Here is a 25,606-nt window from a genome sequence, read left to right on the forward strand (position 1 = left end):
AAGAAGCTACACCCACAATGACTATTTCATTTTCCATCCTGTTTTAAAGGTGATTTTTTCCACTTAGTAACTATGGGAGCTGTTCCCCTATTTTCATTTAATCCTCAAATATAATGTCACTCTTGTGAATAAATTGCTTGAAAATGTATTTCTTATAAAATAAAATAATTTCGAATCCAGGACATATTGAAACATCTTTTCAGTGGTGAAAAGGATGTCAGCAAGAGGATCTGAAAAGAGAAATAAAGAGTCACTGGAAACACACGCTGAAGGGAAGGGCATATATTTGTAAAATCGCTTGAGTAAAATTGGATAATGCACAAGAAAAAAAAAAAAAAAAAAAAAAAAAAAAAAAAAAAAAAAAAAAAAAAAAAAAAAAAAAAAAAAAAAAAAAAAAAAAAAAAAAAAAACCCGACAACAATGAGGAATTCAACAGTGAAGGGCTGGTGGAATGTTCTGAGAATAATTCGTCCTTGCTGATGCCCCCCAGTTTGTATTAAGATGCCCAGCAGTTCACCCTTCAGTCTGAGTCAGGCCAGCTACACAGGCTGCAAAGTTTCTTAGGCCCTCGATGACCATCCTGCACAGGCACCGTGAACACAGCCTCCCTGGTACATTCTTAGCGCACTCACAGAAACTGCTGCTTCCCAAGTCTTTCAGATGTGAAATGAAACCCCAAGGGCTGCATTAACAAGGGGCAAAAACACATGCAACCAAAGCCAGCAGTAACGGCGAAACATCCCGGATTCCCATGAGAAACTCTCTGGATCTAGTTCCTCTACGTCACATGAGTGTGCAAACAGGAGACTACAAGAGTTTAAAAATACTGGGACTGCTGGAGATTTCCCTGGCCATATATAGTTCACTTGTTTCACAGTAAGTTCAAAAGAGACAAAGGGAGAGGGAGGGAGGAAAGAAGGCAACGGGCAATCCGCTTGAGTGAGTTGGGAACCTGAGCACAATACTGTGCCACCTTCCACCCCCCAGCCCCACGCCTGCCGGCCCGGACTCCCACCCCCAGCCCCCAGGGCTGTCTTGAGTTTGTTTTCTCCCAAGGAAGCTGCAGCCGAGGTACTCCTCCGCCATCCCTGGACATCTGCTTGGCTTGTCTATTTTCTGCTACAGGCAGAGGACAGGAAGGAAGAGTTTGTTTCCTGTAAATAGAGGGAGAGAAAATTACAGCTATTATTGTTTTGACAACGGAAGCCCTCCCTGAAACTTGTACCACGGTTCTTTCCTGACAGGCAGCAGGTCTGAGTTGCCGACTCTCGGCAGAAATTCCTCCCAAGGGGTCCCCGAGGAAAGCTGAAAGCCTTGATGGCTTTGCATTAGATGTCTAATGGCATAAGATGTAATTCTGGGCAATCTTGATATTGGGCTGTGGAAATGGAATGCAGCCTGTGTTTTGATGAATGTTTTGATACAAGCCTCTCCTACCCCAAGTGAGCATGCTGGATCCTGACCCTTAAGCACACACGCAGGTTTATGCAAACACACCCAGGGTGGAAAATGCCTGGATATGGCAAATTATTTATGCTTATCTTTTCAAATTCTCTCCGTTCCCTGCTCTCCCAAACTTTATTTCTTTTGAAGATTCCTTGACTGTTTAAACTGAATAGAGATACACGCATATCCAGTGCAACGCTACAAAATGACCACTATATACGGGGTGTCCTACCTTCTTCTTTCAACATTTGATGTGTTCACACGTTGTTGGAAATGTATTTGACCATGATCCTCAGACATAAATTTGTTATTTTTATATGTTTTAATTCATCTTTTACCTGATTGGTATTGGATACCTAAAAAGAAAGGAGGCAAGGAGCTAACTACCACTTTTGGGTTAGGAAACAGAAAAATCTATTAATTCTGTGTCCACTTACTAAGGGGAATGAGATTTGTTACTCCAAGGGATGATTATCTCCTACTGGTAGGAGAAATAAACTTAATTTTGATGATTGAAACAGAATTCATATATATATATATATATGACAGCATTTCACTCGTTGCCCAGGCTGGAGTGCAATGGCACAATCTTGGCTCACCACAATCTCTGCCTCCTGGGTTTCTCCTGCCTCAGCCTTCCGAGTAGCTGGGATTACAGGCATGCGCCACCACTCTCCTCTAATTTTGTATTTTTAGTAGAGATGGGGTTTCTCCACGTGGGTAAGGCTGGTCTTGAACTCCTGATTTGGGTAATCCGCCCGCTTCAGTCTCCCAAACTGCTGGGATTATAGGTGGGAGCCACCATGCCCAGCTTTTATCAAATATATTAAGAAGGGGTTGTTTAGATTTCTTTGATGAACTTGCAACAATAATAGAATTCCTGAAGTAGGATTAAGTTCACGAGATTTTTTTTATTTTTGGCTAACTGGACCCACCAGCCTTTGGTTGTCCTGACTCACTGGCTGCTCCTTTGTAGGACTGTTTGCTGGTACCTCGTCCTCTGCTCTATCTCCAGATGATAGGATGTTCCAAAACTCAATGCTCGTCCCTCTTCACGGTTCCATCTCAGCCTATGGCTTCAATATCTATATGGTTTCCCCATTTGTGACTCCAAGTTTCACCTAACTCCTGAATTCCAGGTTCTTAGAAGCTACAGTGTATCTGACACATCCTCTTGGCTGTCTAATATACATCTCAAACTTCACATGCCTAAAACTGGACTCGTGTATCCCCACCCTCAAAGCTGCATCACACCTCCATAATTGCTACCACCATTCACCTAGATGCACAATCAGGACAGCATCCCTAATTCCTCTTTTCCCCTTATGCCCCTATCCAATCTACCAACAATTTCGCTTAACTCTACTGCCAACCTACACCCTCCATTTGTGTATCTTTCTCCAACCCCACAGGTACTATCCTAATCTAAGCCGCCGTTCTCTTTCACCTGGACTACTGCAGTAGCCTCCATCTGATAGCTCCGCTTAAATGCTTATACAGCCCAAATCCTTCTACACACAGGAGCTAGAGTGATCTTTTGAAAATATAAATGGGGACATGGCATTTCCTTATTTAAAGCCCTTCAATGACTTTCCATTAAAACTCAGAAGAAATTCCAAACACCTCACCTTGACCTAGGCTTGCCCCTGATTATGTCTTCTATACAATCTAATCCCCTTTACTCACACACTTTATCCATGTTTCTCTTCTCCATGGAATCTCTCTCTCCCTAGAACCTCTGCTAAGAATGCTTTTCCCATAGAATTGTATGTCCTTGGCTCCTTTTGATACTCAAGTCTGAGATTAGATCTCATCTTCTAAGAGAAGCCTAATGCTTTTCTCAATTCTGTTTCTATCATTGAACTTATCACTACTTCGTGATTTCTTATTTATTTACTTGTTTGTTATCATCTCCCTGAAACTATATCATAAGCTTATGTGAGCAGAGACCTTGTCTTCTGAGCCCCCCGCCCCCGCCCAGGCAGCGATGCTCAGTAACTATTAAATAAATGACAGAATCAATAAACATCCTACCAGGAGCCCTGATCTGTTCTGGGGTACCTGGAAAGACTTTCGTAAAGAAGTGTCTGAGTGGAATTCTGAATGATGTATTGTAATCAATGGGAAGAATTCAGGGAGGAAAACAGGAGAGAAAAGCGTTCTAGAAAGAAGAAAAAATAGGTGCAAAACCTTGGAGTTAAAAGGAGAAACGTGCATTGGTTACATCTTCATGGTAAGAAGGTACCATGTTTGGAGTGCAAGAAGGCAGGTGGCATACTATTTGCTCTCTAAAAATATACCTTTGGCTGCCATGTAAAAAAGAGGCTTGGGTGGAAGTCAATGTGGCTATTCTTCTGCCATTAGATGGCTGCTGCAGTGATCTAGAGGAAAGATCATAGTAATTTGGACTAAATTAGTGGTGAAGGGGATGAAGAAATTAAAACAGATTCCAGAGACACTTAGGAGATAAAATAAAATAGTGGTGTTTAATTAGATAAAAGTAGAATGATGAAGATGGAGAGAGATGGAGATGCTAGGCTTGCAGCACAGGTTTTCAACTTGGATGGAGAGGGGCACCATTCCTGGAGCCAGAGAACATGAAAGAGAATTGGAATGACAGAAAGCATCACCAGGTTGGTTTTCTGCATGTTTGGTTTGACTGTCTTTAAGGTAGCCAATTGGAGATGTAGAGGCAGACAGTTTGATTCATCAGTAGAAGCTCAAAGAAAAGGTATGGTGGGAAGGAGCTATAAATTCAGGAACATGATGTATAGCCTATGAACACTTTGATAACAAAACCAATTTGTATTATTTATATTTTCTATAAAGTTCAACACACAAATATAAGCTACCATAACCACTGCAAATAGTAAATACGTATGAAAGCAAATGATATAGATCATTTTAAAGAAGGAAAATAAATATTCATCGGGAAAGTATCTTATTTTAAACATAGTTTTTAAAAAGTGAATGATAGGAAGATCATATATTTAAACATTTTTATTTTTTGAGAGTCTTGCTCCGTTGCCCAAGCAGGAGTGCGATATAATTTTGGCTCACTGCAACCTCCACCTTCTGGGTTCAAACGATTCTCATACCTCAGCCTCCCTAGTAGCTAGGACCATAGGCACACACCACCACGCCCGACTAACTTTTTGTGTTTTTAGTAGAGACAGGGGTTTCATCACATTGACCAGGCTGATCTCGAACTCCTGATCTCAAGTGATTCACCTGCCTAGGTCCCTCAAAGTGCTGAGACTACAAGCATGAGCCACCGTGCACAGTCTATTTTAAATTTTCTGTGAACATTTTTTTCTGCCAACATTTGAAATTGGTTTAAAAAAATGCCATGTGAAAAACTTCCCTAAAGCCAGGTGTGGGGGCTCATGCTTGTAATCCCAGCATTTTGGGAGGCTGTGGTGGGCAGATCACTTGAGGTCAGGAGTTCAAGACCAGCCTGTCCAACATGGTGAAACTCTATCTCCACTAAAAGTACAAAAATGAGTGGGGCACAATGGTGCATGCCTGTTGTCTCAGCTACTTAGGAGGCTGAGGCAAGAGAATCACTTGAACCCAAGAGGTGGAGGTTGCAGTGAGCTGAGATTGCGCCACTGCACTCCAGCCTGGGCAACACAGCAAGACTCCTTCATAAAAAAAAAATTCCCCCAAGGACTACTTTATTTATGAGAAAGTTTACTAGAGTATCAAAATTAGCTTAGTAATGAGAAAAATATATGCTAAATAAAAATATTGGCTATAATCTATCACAACTGTCTCTGGGTTGAAGAATCATAGTGAAAGAGTACGTTTTCCTTACTTCCAAAGCAGTGCAAAAAGTAGTAATTGTCCACCTTGCAATTCTGACTAATCCTCCATGTTACTCAAAACACAGCAATTGATTACAGTAGGAGAGTAAGAGTACATGAGCTTATTGTGCTTGAATTTGAATTGAGGCAGAACCTGAGTGAGAGTTTCATGAACATGAGCTACAATATTATTTTCCGAGGATTGCCACACAAAATACCACAAACTGGATGGCTTAAAATATAAGAAATGTATTCTCTCTCAGGTCTGGAGTGTAGAAGACCAACATCAAGGTGGTGGCAGGGCCACACTCCCCCGAGATCCTCTAAGGGAGGATCATTCCTTACCTCTTATACCCCCAGGCATTCCTTGGCTTGTGGCAGCATAACTGCAGTCTGTACGCATCATCACATGGCCGTCTTCCCTCTGTGTCTATGTGTCTTTGTGTCGTCATATGGCATTTTCCTCCCTATGTTTCTGTTTCCTCTTTTTATAAGGATGCCAGTCATATTGGATTAGGGCCCACCCTAACCAAGTATGACCTCATCTTAATTTATTACATCTGCAAAGTCCCTGTTTCCAAACAAATTCACATTCACAGACACCAGGGTTTAAAACTTCAATACTTCTTTGGGTGGGTGGCAAAAATTCAACCTATAACATGAACCATGGATGCTAATGGAAATATGTGTGTGAAGTTACAAGTGTGGTCTGAGTGTATGAGTGTGTGTGAGTTTTTGTGTGAGTGTATGTGCACCTAGCAAAGAATTATAACCAAGTAACCAATTCGTTGATCTCTAATCTGCTTCCAGTTTCTTGCTTTCAGTGGTTGCTTGGCTAGCTTTTATGCTGTCCCATGACTCCGTTCACCATGAGTAATGGATCATTTCCGGGCCCTCACTCCCACTTTTAATGAATACCAATGCTAATTAACTGACAGTAACATGTAGCTGCTCTTGGCTGTATGCATTTCTCACTGAGGTCATAATGGCTGTTGGTAATGTAATTTATTACTGTGTAAGACACACTCTGGGACTCTCCATGTGAAGACCATTTTTGCAAGTGCCAAAGGATTGCAAAGCAGGCCTTTCTTGGTAAGGTAATATGTTCCATAGCTTCTGGGCCTTGGCATAATGACACATCAAAGTCACTGTGGTTCTACAGGAATCCTGTAAAGATTTCCAACCACACAGTACCATCTGCTGGGAAGGACAGAAGACCAGTTTGAAAAAGGACTACTGTTTAGATCCTGGAATCAGAAATAGCAACAGAATGTCGTAAATTATCAGAACACCACATATCATCGTTATTATTGTTGTTTGCCTTAGAATTGTTTTGAGAGTGACAAAATTGCCTCTCAAGGAGAAAAAACAACATCAAAGCAATATCAAGAATTTCTGTTTAGGGGAATAGTGGGCACCCAAGCCCTTATATGTCCTACAGCAAGGTCACTCGAGTCTGCTTGAGGACCCAACTCTGTACTCCCCGTGAACTCTACCAAATTAGCTTTACATAATGCAGCCATCTTGCTTCTCTAGAGGATCAAAGTAGCTGGACCCAGGCCCAGTGTTCTGCTGATAACCAGTCACAGGATATGTTTGCACCCTGTTCTGCTCCTAGTACACCATGCTGCGGATTCCTCTGCATTTCCCAGTTTATACCCATGCAGGGACCGTGGGTTCACATATTTCCTTCTATTATCTGCACTAATCTGGTGACCTGAGATCATTTATGTACCCTACACTCTTGTTACAACGATCTGGAACTATGTAACTATTTTTTTTTCATGTATGGGGCTACTGTTTCCAACCAAGTCCTTTTATCCTTCCTATAATAACTTTTGTAATAGTAACAGCACCTCCTTGTAACACTTAAAATGCTTGTCTCACAAGGGCAGCCTGACAAGGGAAAGTATGTCAATATGATTTTTAAATGACAGCTGAATAGTGAAAAATCACAAGACTATCTAGTCAAAGTAGTAACTAACAATAACAGGGAGAAAGATATATTACCACAAAAATAAAGAATTGGAGAGAATAATGTGAGTTAGAGTGAATTTTAGCTGCTCAACAATGGGTGTCATTGGTTGATATGCCACACGTGGCACACCGTATAAATACATAGTAAATGTGACCATAAAATATTGAAACTGACTTTTAAAAGATGCCAGAACTTAAATATCCTAATTATTTTCCTCAACTATGAAATCGTGTGGCTTTTCCAATGCTACTACATTTATCTAAAATCCTTGTGAAACTGCTCTTTTAGAGACATGGTTCAATTGAGTTTGTAAAAACTAAGAACAAAAAGCGGACTCATTACATCTTAAATTTGTCATCAAAGTGTTTAATCATCTTGATTATTCATCATATTCAGAAAGTTGGTTCCAAGTAACCTTGAAAAATCAAGACAGGCCTTTTTGAATGAACATTTACTATCACATTTTTAACTTTGTCAGATATTCTTAATAACAAAAGTGATATGTGCTCAATACAAGTCAAAGAAATGTATAAAGAAAAAATAATAATCTCCATTCTCTCTTTCCTCTTTCTAATCTTACTCTACTCAGCTAATACAATATCCATGCTAAAGAATAATAAACAGCTATCTGTATTAACCTGGAGGGATGTCAAGATATGTTTTAAATAAGAAAGAAAGAATGATTTATAGTCAGCACTTCATATCTACAGGTTCCACATCTGAGGATTCAACCAATCACGAATTAAGAGTATTTAGAGAAAAAAAACCCAATAAACATGGCAATACCACAATAAAAATAACATAAATAAGAAAAGCAATATACTGCAACAACTATTTATAGCATTTACATTGCATTAGGTATTATAAGTAAACTAGAGATGATTTAAAGTATATTGGAAGATGTGTACAGCTTATATGAAAATACTATGCCATTTTATATCAGGGACTTGAGTACTGCAGATTTTGGTGTCCCATAAGTCCTGAAACCAATACCCTGCAGATACCTAAGAATGACTATACACAGTATGACTCCATGTTTTAAAAAAATTGTATCTATACATGTATAGCTCTGTAGTATGGGTATAACAAATTTTATTCAAACACTGCCCTGTAGATGGACAGTCAGGATATTGCAATTTATTGCCTCTGCAAGAAATGCTGCCAGAGACCTCCTTAATCATGATCCCTTATGCCTAGGTGCCTTTATTTCTGTAGAAGAGATTCCCTGAGGTAGAATTTTTGGGTCAAAATATACATATCATTATTCCTAGGAGAGGAAAAATGCATAGAATTAATCAAGCATTACTGAAATTTAATTAATAGAAAAATGGAAAGCCCAACCGTGTTTCCCTGTGCCCATAACCAGAGAACACCAGTCAGATAATTTGTGTCTCCAGCCATTCAGGGGAGAGATAATACTCTGTATACTTTACAAAATTAGAAAAGCCAATTTTCATTACTGGAGAAAGGTTCTAGTGAGCCTCATAAAGTATACATACTGAGTGCTTCCTCTCTGCCAGGAATAGTCATAAGCATAAGAGACATAGAAAAGGATAAACTGGTCCCTGGTCCCAAGGAGGTGAGAGTCTGATAGGGGAGACAGATCAGTAATCACATTTACAGTACACGGTGAGAAGAGCTAGGACAGAGACATGTACACGTTGCACTGGAAACCCAGATATGGGTCACCCACAGTTCTTAAGATTGTCTAAAACACATGCAGAATCACCACATGCAGCCAAGGAGGCACCTAAAGCTGAATATACAGTTTGCTAAACAGCTCAGTGATTAAGTCCTTAAATCAATGATTAAGTCAAATGGCAAGAGACAGGCCAATAAATGATCTAATAGCAAGTTAAAGCTTTACAAGTTTATATTAAATTCTTTATTTTGAGAGGACTAAAGACAAACTTACGTATATTTATAGTGCAACTTTATAATTCTTATATTGGGAATAGAAACAAACACAAATTTCCAACTTGTAAAATCATTTTATTAAATAAAATTCTTTTTTGACCCCCAGTATATCTACATCCATGTAATAATAAGACATTATATAATGGGGTTTGACTATATTTTGACAATCTTAGTAAACAAAAGTCATTGAAAATACAACTCTTACTGTACAATTTGGTTTCCGTTGACAGGAGCGAGTTTCCACATGACACAACAATTACTGTTTATTTCAGCTTTAAATATGAGCTATAAAAAGAATCCAGGGAATATATTTTTAAATTGGTGATGGATGATGCGTTGGCTTCAAGAACATCTGCACAATCTACTTGAAAGGAAATGGTAAGTGATGTAGGTGTAAAGAAGCACTTCATAAAACATTTCCATCGATGCTAATTTTATTTTCTTTCTTTATTTTTTCGAGACAGGGTCACTCTGTCGCCAGGCTGGAGCTCAGTGGCACAATCTCTGTTCACTGCAACCTCCACCTCCCAGGTTCAAGCGATTCTCCTGCCTCAGCCTCGAGGCTAGCTGGGACTACAGTGTGCCACCACATCCTGCTAATTTTTGTATTTTTAGAAGAAACGTAGTTTTACCATGTTGGCCAGGATGGTCTCAATCTCTTGACCTTGTGATCCCCTCGCCTTGGCCTCCCAAAGTGCTGGCATTACACGTGTGAGCCACCACACCTGGCCCATCAATGCTTATTTTTAATCTAAAAATATATAGTCTATAAAAGCAAAATTTTAACACTAGAGCTTCCCTCTGGAAAAATCTGATTGTCTCAGTCCCCCTGCCTATGCCCAACAGAGGGGAGGTATTTGCTGGTTGCATTTGTTTCTATAACATAAATAATTCTTAAATAGTTTGCTTAAGTAAAATATTTTATACTTTCATTTAGCACCTTCCCACAAAGGAATTAAAAATAAGACTTTCCCCCTCCCCAGGTCATTTTGCAAAAACTACAGTATATCATCCTGTAGCACTTACCTACACACCACTCTCCCTTCCTTCTCTCCTTCCTTCCTTGCTTCCTCTCTTCCTTCAACAGTATCAACCAGTAACAATTGAATGCTTATCATGGTGCTATCTACACAGATTCCAAAAGCAACCTATTCCACTAAAGGGTTTTATAACACAGTGTAGTATTAGATTGTAAATATACATGATTACATTTAGAAGAGTTGAACACTTCTGGTTCAGTGTTGTTTAATACTTGCATCAGTAACATGAATGATTGAATAGAAGTCTAGTTTCCTATGGACCAAAACTGTTCTTCTGCCTTTAATGATAAGTTCTGAATCCCAAAGATCATAGTAAATTGGAAATGTAGTCAGATGAAAATAGATTAAAATCAATGAGAAAAACTCCCTGCTAATTTAGAAGTAGGAAAACTACACTATTCAAATGAAATTATTGAGACAAACTTTTTATGTGAAAGAATGTCAGAAAAGTATCCCTTGCAGTGAATACAAAATGATTATTATAGTCATGTGGAATAGTCACTTTTTCAGGGTGAGCCTCATAGTTTGTAGGAGCCCTGAGGTAGTTCTTGCTTGACAGTCACACACAATATTACCAAAGCAGGCTAATCAGTTGGGATATACTAACTCAGAGAAACATTGATGAGCTTATAGAAGATTCACAGATACATCTATATTTGTAAAATAAATATTATTAAGTTTCTTAATAAGGCTGTTAACCAGCCCCTGAGTATATTCACAGCATGACTCCACAGCAGCCATTCTCTATCCCCACTGAGGATGGACAAGCAGGTAAAGGAAGCAGACGAGGAATGAAAGCTGCCTCTGTGGTTTGAGAATAAACCAATTTCTCATCTTTCTGAAATGTTTGCATAGCCCTTCCTAGAAATAGAAAGGAGCAAAAATCAAAACACTGACTTTAAAGCTAATTAATAAGCAAGCAGCTTGTCACGAACTGTGAAGGCATAGCCGTATTTCTTCCATCTTTTGATTAGAGAAAATGTATAGATATGGATTACTTATATATAACTGAGGCTTATAATATATCTGAGGGAGAGCTTTATGTTTTATTCATTCTTTTGTTTTATAATCTTCCTTCCCTCACAATGAGTTTTAAACACTTTTCAGAAACTCTGGGTAGATGGTATTGAGAGAGGCATAGTTTTAAAATATTCTTGAGTCTTCTCATAAAGCACAGGCAGAGCAAATATGAGAACAAAAGTATAATCCTTTGGGCAATGTGTGCAGCAAACTAGGTGACAAGGTATCCCCTACACACCCCTATATACTGGTAGACGAAGCACACACAGCTGCAAGACTGATGTGAGGTCATCCTCAGTGAAGGAAGAAGTAAGGTTAACAGGGCATCTGCATCCCTGAGAATAAGAGAACCCAATGAAGACTCCCTGATGGCCCCATGCCAGCTGAGAGAGTGGCTCGGGTTACTTTTATTTCACCAAAGCTCTCTTCCAGGACAAAATCCCACAATAGGGAGAAACTGCTAGGAAAGAATCCAAATTGCACAGGATGTGACAAAAGGAACAGAAGAAAGAGAAGGTTCAGATACGTGTCGTGAAAACAACAGAAAAGGGCACATTAGAGGCCTCAAACTAGAAAAGCTACCCTAACTACCGCCCCACTGGAAATGTTGGAAAATTCATTCTCCTTAAAAATTAGCATCCAAAAAATATGAGAGTTGAACTTATACAAAGATATTACATGAGACAGAGAGAGGCAAAACATCTATACAAACAAGTAAAATGAGTCAAAAGGCATACCTACAAAAGATAAAAAGTGTAACATGATATTTAGCAGCCATTAAGTGAAACACAGGAAATGATAGAAGCTAATAAAGAATAACAAATCAGAATTAAGAAAAACTAAAAAATGAGATAACTGGAGAAAATGAAAATTTGAAAAGAAAGGTGGCAGAATTTATAAAAGATTTTTAAAGTAAAAATAATGTCATAATGTAAGACTAAACTAGAAGGGATACAAGAACAAGTAAATACAATCAGTAATACCATTACGAATTAGGTGACTCAACAAAATAGATATAGAAGGGAACAACCTCAACCTGATGAAAGGCATCTATCAAGAACTCAGAGCTAACCATACCTAATGGTGAAAGACTGAATGGCTTTCCCCTAAAATAAGAAATAAGACAAGGATATCTGTCTGCTCTTACCACTTCTATTTAACATTGTACTGAAAGGTCTAGCTGGGCAGTTAGGCAAGTGAATAGACTAAAATGTATTCAGATTGGACGTGAAAAAATAAAACTATCTCTATTTGAAGATGTCATAATCTTGTATACAGAAAATCTTAAGGAATCCACTAAAATAAAGCATGACAGAAATAATATGTGAGCTTAGCAAAGCTGTATGTTACCAGTAAGTATACAAAAATCAATGATATTTCTATAGAGTTGCAATTAACAATGTAAAAATGAAATTAACAAAGCAATCTCATTTATAATACCATCAAAAGAATAAAATGCTCCCCATCAAAATCCAAACGACATTTTTTACAGAAATAGAAAAAAAAATCCTAAAATTCATATGGAAACACAAAGACCTTGGATAGCCAACACAATCTTTAAAAAGATGAATAATGCTAGAGACATCACACTTTCTGATTTCAAAATAGATTACAAAGCTACAGTAATTAAATCAGTATGATACTAGTATAAAGACAAACAAGTAGATCAATAGAACCAAATAGCCCAGAAATAAACCATGTATATGTAGTCAACTGGTCTTTGACAAAAGTGCAAAGAATGTATAATAAGGAAAAGATAGTCTCTTCAACAAACAGTGCTGGGAAAACTGAATATCCGCATTAAAAAAAAAAATTAAACCCTTATACTATACACAAAAATCAACTCAAAATGGATTAAAGACTTAAATATAAGACCAGGAAAGATAAAACTACTAAAACAAAACATAAGAAAAGTTTCTTAACACTGGTCTTGGCAATAATTTCTTGGATATGACACCAAAAGCACAGGCAACAAAAGCAAAAATAGATACTCAGGACTACAGCAAAATTAAAAGCTTTAGCAGAGCAAAGGAAACAATCAACAGAATGTAAAGGGAATCTATAAAATAGAAGAAAATATTTACAAATCATATATCCGATAAGGGGTTAACACCCTACATATATAAGGTACTATGACAACACATCAGTTAAAAAAAAAATCCAACTTAAAAATGTCTAGTAGACATTTTTCCAAAGACATACAAATGGCCAACATGTATGTGGAAAAATGCTTAATATCACTATCATCAAGGAAATGCAAGCCAAAACCACAATGAGATATCACCTCACACCTGTTAGGATGGCTATTATCCAAAAAACACAAGACAACAGTGTTGGTGAGGATGTGGAGAGATTTAAACCCTGTGAACTATTGGTGGGAATGCAAAATAACCATCATGGAAAACAGTATGACGGTTCCTCAATAATATAAAAATAGAACTACCATATGATCCAACAATCCCACTTCTGGGTATACATCCATAAGAAATGAAGTTCAGATGTTAAAGAGATATCTGCACTCCCATGTTCACTTGCAACACTATTTACAATATTAGATGTAGGATGTAGAAATAACCTAATGTTCATTGATGGATAAAAGGGTAAGGAAAGTGTAGTAGATGCATGTAAAGGAACAATATTCAGCATTAAAAAAGAAGGAAATGCTGAAATATATGACAACATGGATAAACCTGGAAGACATTATACTAAGTGAAGTAAGTCACAGAAGGACAAATACTACATGACCTCACTTACATAAGGCATCTAACATAATGAAACTCACAGAAGCAGAGAGTAGAACAGTGGTTGCCAGAGGCCGAGGGGAGAAGTGGAGAGTTGCTAATCAATGGCTATAGAGTTTCAGTTTTGCAAGATGAACAAGTTCTAGAGAGCTGCAGTGCAACATAGTGCCTATAGTTAATAATACCATGTTTTATACTTAGAAATCTATTAAAAGGGTAGATCTGGTAAGTGTTCTTATCACAATAAAACAGAACTTTTTTAGGTTGTGATATTAGCAAATATTTTGGGCTTGAAGATCTAATTTGAACTCATTAGACACTGCTTTCAGTATTTTGCAAGAATATTAATAAATAAATATCTGCAAAAAATATATACGTTTCCTAATTTTGCCTAATTGCAAAGGTCTATATTAAAAAAAATAAAAAAAAACTTAAACCAGTGTCAATAAGCTTTCTCAGAGTTTTAACTGAGATCTCTAAATACCAAGCTCCACTGAAAATAACCTGTTCTTGGAGAAATGGCCAATTCCAAGTCTGCAACAGAAAAGGTATGACAAGCCTGGAACACCTTGTCATACCAGAATCAAGGTCATGTCAAAAGAGATCAAAATACATCTTAAATAGGCTTCTGCTAGCCAAAGATGGGACACTCTAAACATTACTAAAAATAATATCTATAATACATCAAATGTAAGTACATTCATAAGTATATGAAGTATTAAAAGCACTGATGGATAACTTCAGAAGATGTTCAGTAATCAATTATTATTTTGAAAATTGGTGAATAAACAGAAAGAGTCAAGCATTTATCCTGCTTTTCCTATATGTATTTTACATTAGTTAACAAAATAAGGGGATGTTTTCCTTTATAGAACTATTCCAGCTAAGAAATGATAAAGAAATTCTAGAGTCAGGTGAAAAGTATGCCAACGTAATAAAGTAATGGACCTAGAAAATAATCATCAGTGGTGGCTGGCATGGTGGGAGAGTGGGGTAGATAGAGATTAAGACAGAGAAAGAGAGAGAGGGAGAACTAAACTTAAGTAACATGGACATACCTACGAAGTAATCGTGCTTAAAAAATAGAATGAATCTGAATAAGCTCTAGATTTATTTATTAATCTACAAAAAATACAAGAAACATAGAAACATACACTGAACAACATTTCATGGATGGAATCAACAAAATCTAGACTACAGGACATTCTACAGTACAAATGACCCAGTTTGTCAACAGAAAATTATAAGGTAACAAAAAGAAAGAAAGAAAAGGAGGGGGACCAAGAGGTCAAAGGAGACTTGAGAGATCTATTAAGCAATCTCTATGTATAGACTGGAGTTGGATCTGGAATCAAATTGTTAAATACACACATACACGCACACGCACACATTTGTATGGCAATTTGCAAAATGTGAACATTGAATATTTGATGATAAGGAATTTCTTATTTTTACGTATGAGAGTAATATTGTCATTATATATATTTTGAGTCTCTGTCTCTAGAGAAACATTCTAAAATATTTATAATTTATATAATGTCTGGATTTTGTTTCAAAATAATCAGCATGAGAGTGAAAAGTGGGGAGACAGCTGAAACACAATTAGCCACGTGTTGATCATTGTTAATGCTTGGTCACCAGCACATGGGTCTTTTTCATATTATTGTCTCCACATTTGCACGTGTTTTAAATTTTGTATGATAAAAAAGCTTGTAAAAAAATAAAATTACTGGAAAATAAAAAATACATTAAGTGACCAAAAAATTGCTTACAAGGATATACACATGATGAGGACGCATAATACAGTTAGGCAAACAGATGAGGAAAACCAAGAATGACAGAAAACAAGCGGGAACAAAGCTTAAAATTACGACCACAGTCGGGACCGTGGACCGGTCGTAACAAGATTTGGTCGTAAGTTGAGTAGGCTATATGTACAGTTGAAATGGTGCACGCAGAGATGGTAGTGCTGCCGGAAGCTGGTCCGCACTGTCGTACGCCCAGCTGGGCAACATTTGTGCTGCCAGACGCAGAGCAGTCGTGGCTAGCGATTGTGGTCGTAAAGTCGAATGGTCGTAAGTTGCATAGGTCGTAAGTCAATCAATATCGTTATGTCAAAAGGACCTACATATAGGCTACAGATGGGTCGTGCACTTGCCCAAAAGCTTTTAGTAGTTAATGTAAAAAGTGAAATTTTTGGCCAGGCATGGTGACATGCACCTGTAATCCCAGCTATTTGGGAGGCTAAAGCAGGAGGATCGCTTGTGACCAGTAGGTCAGTGCTGCAGTGGGCTGTGATTGTGCCACTCCACTCCAGCCTGGGCAACACAGTGAGACACTGTATCAAAAAAAAAAAAAAGTGAAATATTTGACTTTCAAAGTCTATAATGTCAGATAAATACTAATTGCTCAGGAAAAGCTGCTTGCTCAGTAGTTTAACCATGCTTAAAGTTAAGATTCTACCAGAATTTCTCTGGAAGAAGTCTCTTGAAGGGGACACGGTGTGCTCATTCATTCATACATTCATTCATTCACTCACTCTTTCAGTAAACATTTTTTGAGCACCTAGCACATACCAAGCTCTGTGTTAGAAGCTGGAGTCACTATGATGAGCATGAAGACAAAAGAGACTCCTGCCTTCAGAGTGCTCACAGTTCAGTGACGAAAAGGACAAAACAAGGAACTAAGATGAAGCTGTGATGGGCAGAACTCAGCAAGGAGAGCCAAATCCGACTAAGGTTAAAGGAAGAATTATTCCCTGGAAAAGTTTTCTTAGTTGATATGTGAGTTGGGGGACAGGAATTAACTAGAAAAGGGTAGTAGGAGAGAAGAAGTTCTTAGATGGCGAGAAAACCCAAGACAGATGGAGAAAGCGGGGAAGAGTAGGTTGGTGGTGGTAAGGCTGAGGAGGCAACAGTCTTAACGTGTCCACAACAAACTCCTGATTTTCTCCTAGAATTTGCCCTCCTTCCAGTCTTCTCATGTCAGTAATGACAGCTCCATCCTTCTAGTGGGTCAGCCCAAAAATCTTGGGGTCATTTTGGTGCCTGTTTTTGCGTGTGTGTGACATTATGTGTGTGTTTTATAACCAACATTCAATCCTTCAGCAAACCCTATATGTTCTCAAGTAAATCCAGAATCCAACCCCTTCTCACGACCTCCACTGCAGCCGTCATCACTTCTCACCTAGATTATTTAAACAGCCCCCTCCCAAGTGGTCTTTCTGCTTCTATTCTTGATTATCCACTACAATCCCCTAACCCCCGTTGCTAGTGGGATTTAAAAAAAATGGCAAATAAAATATATCTTTATTCAAACCTCTAGGCTTCCAAATTCAGAATAAAATCTAACGTCCTTACAAGGTCCTGTGTATCCCCACACCCGGCTTCCTGCTACTCTTGTCCAGCTCACTAATGGTTGCCTTGCTCTTCTTCAAATGTGCCAAGCGCATGTGTCCACAAGATATAGCATTTGTTCTTGCCGGCCCCTCTGCTTGGAATGCTCTTCTCCCAGATATCCCCAAACCTTCTTTCTCATTTCCTCAGGTGTCTGCCTAAGTATTTATGTGTATGTGACAATTTCTCTAACCATTGCACATGAAATAGTAATACCTCTTTCCTGGATTTTTCTATATAGCGCTTGTATTAGTAGAAGTGCGCCATTTGCTATTGCAACAACTTCAAAATTCAGTAGTTAAAAAAGCAAATGCTTATTTCTTACTCATGCAACAGTCCAACAGGATGTTTTTTTAATCAAACAACATTTCTTTTTTTGTTTGTTTTGTTTGAGATGAAGTCTTGCTCTGTTGCCAGGCTGGAGTGCAGTGGCGCTATCTCAGCTCACTGCAACCTCTGCCTCCCTGGTTCAAGCGATTCCCCTGCCTCAGCCTCCCAAGTAGCTGGGACTAGAGGCATGTGCCACCATAGCCAGCTAATTTTTTGTATTTTTAGTAGAGATAGGTGTCACCACGTTGGCCAGGATGGTCTCGATCTCTTGACCTTGTGATCCACCCACTGTGGCCTCCCAAAGTGCTGGGATTGCAGGTATGAGCCACTGCGCCTGGCCTAAGCAACATTTCTAAGTAGTTCATCCTTTAGTAATGATTCAGGTCCCAGGCTCCATTCATCCATGACTCTTCCATCACTCTGGTCCTCTGAGTCCACTGATCTTATTTGTTGCATCTGCCATCAGATGGGTGAAGAGGAGGCAATAGAGGATAACACTGATGTTCATTTTGTGGGCCAAACTTAGGAGTGATACACACCTCTTCTGCCCATATTCCACTGGCTACAGTCACACAGCTGCATTCGCTGCAAAGGAAGCTAGAAAATGTGGCCCAGATCTGCACCCAGGGGAGAAAAAAGACAGTGTGGTGGACACTTAACCAATCGTAGCCACAGCCTGTCATTCATTTATGGACACGAAACACCTGTTTCGCTCATCCTCTGATATGTAGAACACTTTCCCCTTTTTCCATGGGAGGCAATTCTAGTCCCATTCAGTTACTGTATCCAGTTCAAGTCCAGGACTTCTGGGTGATGTGAAGTCCTCTCCATGGAGCCCTGTGACCCGCAATTTAAATGACAAGCTATCTATTATTTCACCTAATATTCAGTTGGGAACAGGAATGAGATAATCACAATTTTGTCCTTTCCTTTGAAGAAAGTAGAGCTTTTAGAGCCTAACTCCTGTTCGTCCAAGTATGGGGCCCAGAGATATTTTCAGTTACAAACAGTCAAAAGTTTTGGTTTTTAATCGAGGATCATGCTTTCTTCGGTTATTAATCTTTTCAAAAACTTAGTAAGTTTTTGGTTCATTTGCTTCGAATGAGTTCCATATGCAAATAAGGACACTCATCGTTCTTTCTTAGGGATCATTCTCAAGCCTGATTTATTCCCAAGCTTTCTCACTCCATGCCTCTATTTTTCAACATGTTGGCAGTGATCCATGGTTATCTGAAACAATATGTGGGAAAGCCACATTTTAATTTGATCCTTTCTCTAGGTCTAAGTCACTTTGTTTAATCAAGAAGTTTTACTGCTTCTTTGTCTCTCAGAGACTTTTTTGTTTCTACATCTTACTGTTGGGTTATTTAGCTGCAATTGGTCTTTCCAATGTTTCAGAGCACCAAATTTTAGGACTAAGTTTTTCATTTCTGCATATAAATATGTCCTTGTCTCATCTATTAATGCAATACTTTGTCAAAGGCAGCCAGTGGTGGCCAACATACTCCAAACACTGATATTTTCCAATTACTTCCTCTGGAACTACCAGTTTAGTAGGCACAAGTTTTGTCACCCAAGTTTTCTTAGGCAATAGCTTTAACAAGTGGTGAACCACTGTATAATATAGGTCATCTTAGCTCCTACCTCCAATATCAATGTTAATATTGCCAAGTAACTGGCTGCTAGGGTAATGCTGCCTATTCTAGTTTCTTGGTAATAGCAGCCCCCATTTCTGGTGCTAATATGTGTATTTGTCAGGTACATTAACTTTCACAGAAAACAAAAAAATATCCTAAATATAAATGGCTTGACAACATAAAAGTTTATTTCTCATTCCTACAGCAGGCTAACATAAGTGTTTTGGGCTAGATGGCTTTCTTTAGGGGTGATACAGGCTCTTTCTGTATCCAAGCTTTGCCATTGTACAGAGCCTCAGAGTCCTTTGATACATTTCCTGCATTTATCCATCTGACTGGCAGAGAGGGAGGGAGGGAGAGACAGAGAGAGCAGTGGAGGAGGTTTAGACAGGAAGGTTTATGTGGCCCATGCTAAAAGTTGTGCATATCACTTTAGCCCATCTTTCAATGGCCTACTACATGGTTTATTATTCAAAATTAAAATTGTATATGACAAAATTGCAGAAACTCAATGAAATGATAGACACAAAATTCCAAATGGAAGTTATCTATGGGGATGGGAATGGAAATGGGTGAGATTTGGAAGGAACACTCAAGGTCCATGCTAGGAGTTAATAATATTCCATCTGCAAATTTTTGTCCTGGAGATCCAGATGATCCAGATGTTTGTATTGTTGTTCATCTTTGTTCCTGCCAAATATACTAGGAATATTCTACTGTGTGTTCAACACTTCCAAAAGCAAATAAATTGACTAGTACTATGAGACAGCATCTAATAAATATCTAATTAAAAACACAAAGTGAGGAAAATTACCCAGCAGTGAGGGTGTGTTTGAGCAGTGTAATAATGTCTAATAATTGTTGAATTCTTGTATATGTAGCAGACAGTATCTAGAGCATTTTATATTTAATGAGGTTAATTTTCTCAATAACTCTGCAAGGTAGGTACTATTATTTTGCAGATCAAGAACCTAAGGTACAATGTTCAGTAAGCCTTGTAAGGTCACACAGTGGGTTGGTAACAGACTGGAATTTGAATCCAGACAGCCTGGCTTTAGAGTTTATGTCTTTAATTCTCAATATTCTACTCTCTCTGGGTTTTCTTAGGCAGGGGATGGTGGTGGTTGTGCTGTAACAAGGTTGGGAGTCACGCCAGCTATTCACAAGGACCAGAGTGAGGAAGGTCAGAAGTCTCATCATCATTAACTTGCCACAGCCTTCCATTCTCACGGTAAGGCAGGAGCAGCCTGAGAAGGGTAGCTCAGAGAAGAGAGCAAGGAGCTGTAAGAACAGGAGTATCTCTTGAAATAGGCATAACCCATGCCCTCCTGCCACAGTCTCATCTCTGGGGACCAGGTCACACGACCCCTCATGGACAGGGATTAGGGAGAGAAGGGCTTCCGGCTGCACCTGCAATCAGGAAGCACCATTGCAGTAGTCAATACATAGGCAATCTAAACCCCAGTTATGGGGGTGGATATGGGAACAGGAAGGAAGGACCTGACACGAGATCACAGTGACTGATTGGTTATGAGACGAAGGAGCTAAAATCATCAAAAGTGAGAGTTTTGAGAAAAAAAAAAAAGAGAGAGAGGGAATAATGGTACTGAGAAAACTATGAAACCAGAAAGAGATGTTTGCTTTGAGTAGGCTGCTATTCTGCTCCCTTTTTTTGAGGCATGGCAGGTATAGCAAAGCTCACAAAATTTAAGTAAAATTTCAAGTTCCTGATGCACCACGCTGAAGGCTTCAATGAAGGCTAATGACTCAGTATGCAATTTTCCCTATACATTCATGGGTTTTTGTTTGTTTGTTTGCTTGCTTTCTTGCTTGTTTTTTGAGACAGAATCTTGTTCTGTCTTCCAGGCTAGAGTGCAGTGGCCCAATCTTGGCTCACTGCAACCTCCGCCTCCCAGGCTCAAGCCATCCTCCCATATCAGCCCCTGGAGTAGCTAGGACTATAGGCATGAGTCACCACGCCTAGCTAATTTTTGTATTTGCTGTAGAGACAGGGTTTCTCCACATTGCCCGGGATAGTCTTGAGCTACTGAGTTTGAACAATCTACCCTCCTTGGCATCCGGAAGTCCTTCTTTATTTGTGTGAGTTTGTTATTAATTGAACATTTACCACGTGCCAAGCTCTTCCATTTGTTGGAGAAATTTAAAACAGGGACTTTACTTCTATGTCCATAGTTCATTAACTGTAGAGAAACATTTTGAGAAATAAAATATAGCACTATAAAACCATGTGGACATATCATTACACAGAAAACCAACAAGACTCATATTACAGTAAATAATCTATTCTGGAGTCACCCATTTGATTCCAGTTCAGAGAAAGGGCTACACCTTGTACACAATATGACAGCAAGAACTGAGATGATAATCTAATGTTCTGTAATCTTTCCACCCCCGATCCTTGCAAAGGTAGGATCTGGGTGTATTCTTTCCACCCCCAATCCTTGCAAAGAAACTAAGACAATACATTTAAAAATAAAAATTATATAGTACCTCAATAGATAGAAACCAAAAGACAAATAATTGAGATTATTTTTTAGAATTAGTCAGGTAGAAAGCTGTCTTATTATTGAATTATTCGAGTACTTTGAGTTCCAAATAATTATTTAGGTCTGAAGGATGCACGTCATTGCCTCAATTATCTACCTTGCTTTACCAGTGGAGACTTAGAAAGAGAAGAACATTTCAGATGAAAGTTTGGGAAGTAAAGGCAGAAAGGGAAAGTTACAGACCTGGGTTACTTCAGCTTGAACTAGGAACAATAATTCAGTAAGTCCTCAAATACAGGAGAGGTTGGTGACCACCATTCTCCATCTACACAGAGCACAGGACTAGCATAGTACTAGGTATGCGGGGGCTGCACAAACAAGGCATAGGGAATTAATTGTCCATTGATAATAACAAGGTTCCTTCCAAACAGCTACAATGTAGCAAAAGATAACTCGGTGAGAATTGTCTCTTCTCTGAAGTCTTTAAAAACTAAGAATTTACGCAAAGTGCAGTGACTTAATCCCAGCACTTTGGGAGGCCAACGCAGGAGGATCACTTAAGTCCAGGAGTTCAAGACCAGCCTGGACAACTAGTAAGACCTAATATGTCAAAATTCAAAAATTAGCCAGGTGTGGTGACACATGCCTGTAGTCTTAGCTAGTCAGGAGGCTAAGGAAAGAAGACAGCTTGAGCCTAAAAGCTTGAGGCTGCAGCGAGCTGTGATCATGCCACTGTACTCCCATGTGTGAGACAGAGCCAGACCCTGTCTCTAATAATAATAATAATAATAATAATAATAATGAATTAAGTAGTTAACACAGTTTAGATCTAGGCACATTTCTTAAAAGCAGGTAAAAGTCTTGGAACTAGGGTTTAAATGGTCCTAAAGTAGCATGGGACTAGAGCTTTCTCCCTGATCACAACATTTGCCCTCTCCCCACATCCTTTCACCCCACCAACAGGACTTCGCAAAAGGAAGCCAGCTCTGCTCTCAGCTATACCTCAGGCCCTAAGCTACTATTTCCTCATGAACATTTGCCACAATGAGTTAGTTACTCCCACCCATTCCACGTTCTGTCATCTCAAGAAATGAATTCACACTCCAAAATCAATTGTCAGATAGGGATTTTAGACCTATGCGGCACCAAACTCAGAGGAGAAGAAGAATAGTAATTTCTTAACAGTTCTTAGTATTTTTCTCTCCAGCTTTATCTTAAAATTGTACGTCTTAATAATTCAGGATGAATGTGGAATACTTAAGCCATTTTATGAATGTTCAGACTTTTGGCATAATAAAAGAATCAAAGCAATGAGGTAAATGGCTTGCTAAGAGATGCAGTGACTTAGCGGTAAGCTCAATAGCTTGCATCTGCCTAGTCTCAACCAGATAATACTTTAAAAATTGTCCCAAGTTACCTGGAGAACATAGTTGGTGATGCTGTTCCATATAATAGAAAATGAATCATTATTTAGAAGCATCACTGAACAAAATTCACATCCTACTATAACAGATCCCAATGCAGCTTTCAAATTAGTCATCCAGAGAAATACACTATGGATTGGTACCACACATTCTGTGTGGTAGAACACAGAAGCTATTTTGTTTTACAAGTACAACATGATGGTTTTTATGGGGGAAGTGAAGAATAATTTATCCAGTGGGGGAGGAATGTAATTAGCTTGAATACAAAGTATTGGAATTTGGCCAGGACAATAGCCCAGTTATTTTTTTAAAAGACTCCATTATGGATTATACCAAGAATTAAACTTAAATAGTGCCCTCTGTTGAAGCTTGTATTCTCATGGTTATTATTTTTGTCTTTGTCCTTCACATATACTAAGGGAACAACAGATCGGTAATAGCATTTGCTGAGCATTTATTGTGTGCTAGGCACTTTGCTAAATGTTCTTATTGTTCACCATACCTGCATGATGGTTGGAAAGCCAAGCTCCTTCCTCATCCTCTGCAAAATGCCTGCTCTGTGGTCCTCTCTTGGACCTTCAAGTGATCCCCTAGTGAAGCAAGCCACTTTCAGAATAGAGCTAGCAGGAGACCTGAGCAGGTCAGGAATAGACTGTGTGCGGCCTAAAAGGTAAAGTGGGTGCAGGGAACACAGGCTCCACCAGGTGCTGCCCTGGGCCCTGACTATGGCCTGATCCTTAGCCCAGAGGCTGGGAAATGGACCCGGGTGCAGGTCCTCATGCATTGTCTCACCTCCTGCCATGATCAAAGGCTCATGATACTGACTGCAAAGATTTATGCTTTTAACATCTAAGCTAAATAAGCTCCATAGAACACAACAGGAAAACTGCTAACTGAACGAATGATTGCACAAGAGACATGGTAGTTGTCTTCTTGGAGTTTCATAGTAAAAGACTTGTATATTATCTATGAAACAAAAGTTTAGGCCGGGCACAGTGTCTCATGCCTGTAATCCCAGTATTTGGGGAGGCTGAAGTGAGAGGATCACTTGAGCCCAGGAGTTAGAGACAGCAGTGAGCTATGATCTTGCCATTGCTCTCCAGCCTAGGTGACAGAGTGAGACCTTGACAAAGAAAAATAATAATAATTAATTTAATTTAATTTAAAAATGAAATTTTTTAAAATGCTGGGCTAGAGAAGTAAAAGAGCTCTGATTATCACCAGTTTTCATACCTGTGACCCTTGGTTAGACTTTCTCTGAGGAGCACCTGTGGCTTAGCTATTCAACTAAGACGGCTTTTCACAGTGCACAGGCTCCAGCATGCTGGCTTCTCTGACACAATTCAGGACTCAGGGTTCTACCCACGATAATCTGTCTCAAACAAGCCTATAGGCAATACTGGGGTAACGATACACACAACAGAAGAATAAACCCAGGTTAGGTTACTTAATCCATTGCACCCTTTCAGGAACAAAAAATCAGTCTAATCAGCATCAAAAATTATCTCCTGGTGATCTCAGCAGGGCCTCCTGGTAAGAGGTTAAGGTGTTGAGTCATTGGATTGTGTTTAAGTAAAATAACCCCTAAGTGTAAAGGAAGTGTAAATTTAGAGTCTTTATTATTCTTTTTACAACAAAAGAAAGAATTTTTTTTTTAACAAAGGTTTTCTTTTATAATTATAAAAAATGTCATGTGCTCTTTAGGAATAATGTTGAAAAATTAATCTCCCAGAGATTTGTTATATCAAATCTCCCAGAGCCCCAAACAATGAAAAATCAAACAAAATCCCACTGACCAAGACCATGACTATAAATATTTTATTGTGCTTTTGTATGCTAAAATCAGTACCAGCCACTCAATTATAGCTAACTATAACATTTAAATAATTGTTCTTTCACATTATGAAAAATCTTTGGAAACATTAATTTTAACACCTACACAGTGTTCAATCATGTACATCTACTTCTGGTTAGCATTGACTTAACCAGAGACTCTGTTAGTCTCATTTTGTTTGAGGCCTTTGTTTTTTCATGTTCTTTGGTTTTGCTTTTATTTTTGTTTTGATGAACAATATTGTATTTATTTTTCTTATCTTGCCTGGAATATAATATTATGTATACGTATAGTTAAAACATTTCTACAGGCTGGGCTCAGTGGCTCATGTCTGTAATCCCAGCACTTTGAGAGGCCAAGGCCAACTGATCACAGGGTCAAGAGATCGAGACCATCCTGGCCAACATGGTGAAACCCCCGTCTCTACTAAAAATACAAAAATTAGCTGGGCGTGGTGGTGTTCGCCTGTAGTCCCAGCTATTCGGGAGGCTGAGGTAGGAGAATCGCTTGAACCTGGGAGGCGGAGATTGC

General features: G+C 38.8%; 1 long non-coding RNA gene across 1 annotated transcript in view; it reads right to left on the reverse strand.

Annotated features, from left to right (window-relative positions):
* Window positions 1-1,034: 1,034 nt before the first annotated feature.
* The window catches only part of LOC119472003, a 25,654-nt gene continuing 1,082 nt past the window's right edge, over window positions 1,035-25,606 (reverse strand). Inside the window, exons 2-3 of the long non-coding RNA XR_005201106.1 lie at window positions 9,353-9,432; window positions 1,035-1,154 (exon numbers count right to left, since the gene is read on the reverse strand). This is a non-coding gene — a long non-coding RNA (uncharacterized LOC119472003). The remainder of the gene's footprint in view (window positions 1,155-9,352; window positions 9,433-25,606) is intronic.

This window comes from Cebus imitator, unplaced genomic scaffold (assembly GCF_001604975.1).
Source record: "Cebus imitator isolate Cc_AM_T3 unplaced genomic scaffold, Cebus_imitator-1.0 Scaffold81, whole genome shotgun sequence".
In the NCBI taxonomy this organism is placed as follows: Eukaryota; Metazoa; Chordata; class Mammalia; order Primates; family Cebidae; genus Cebus; species Cebus imitator.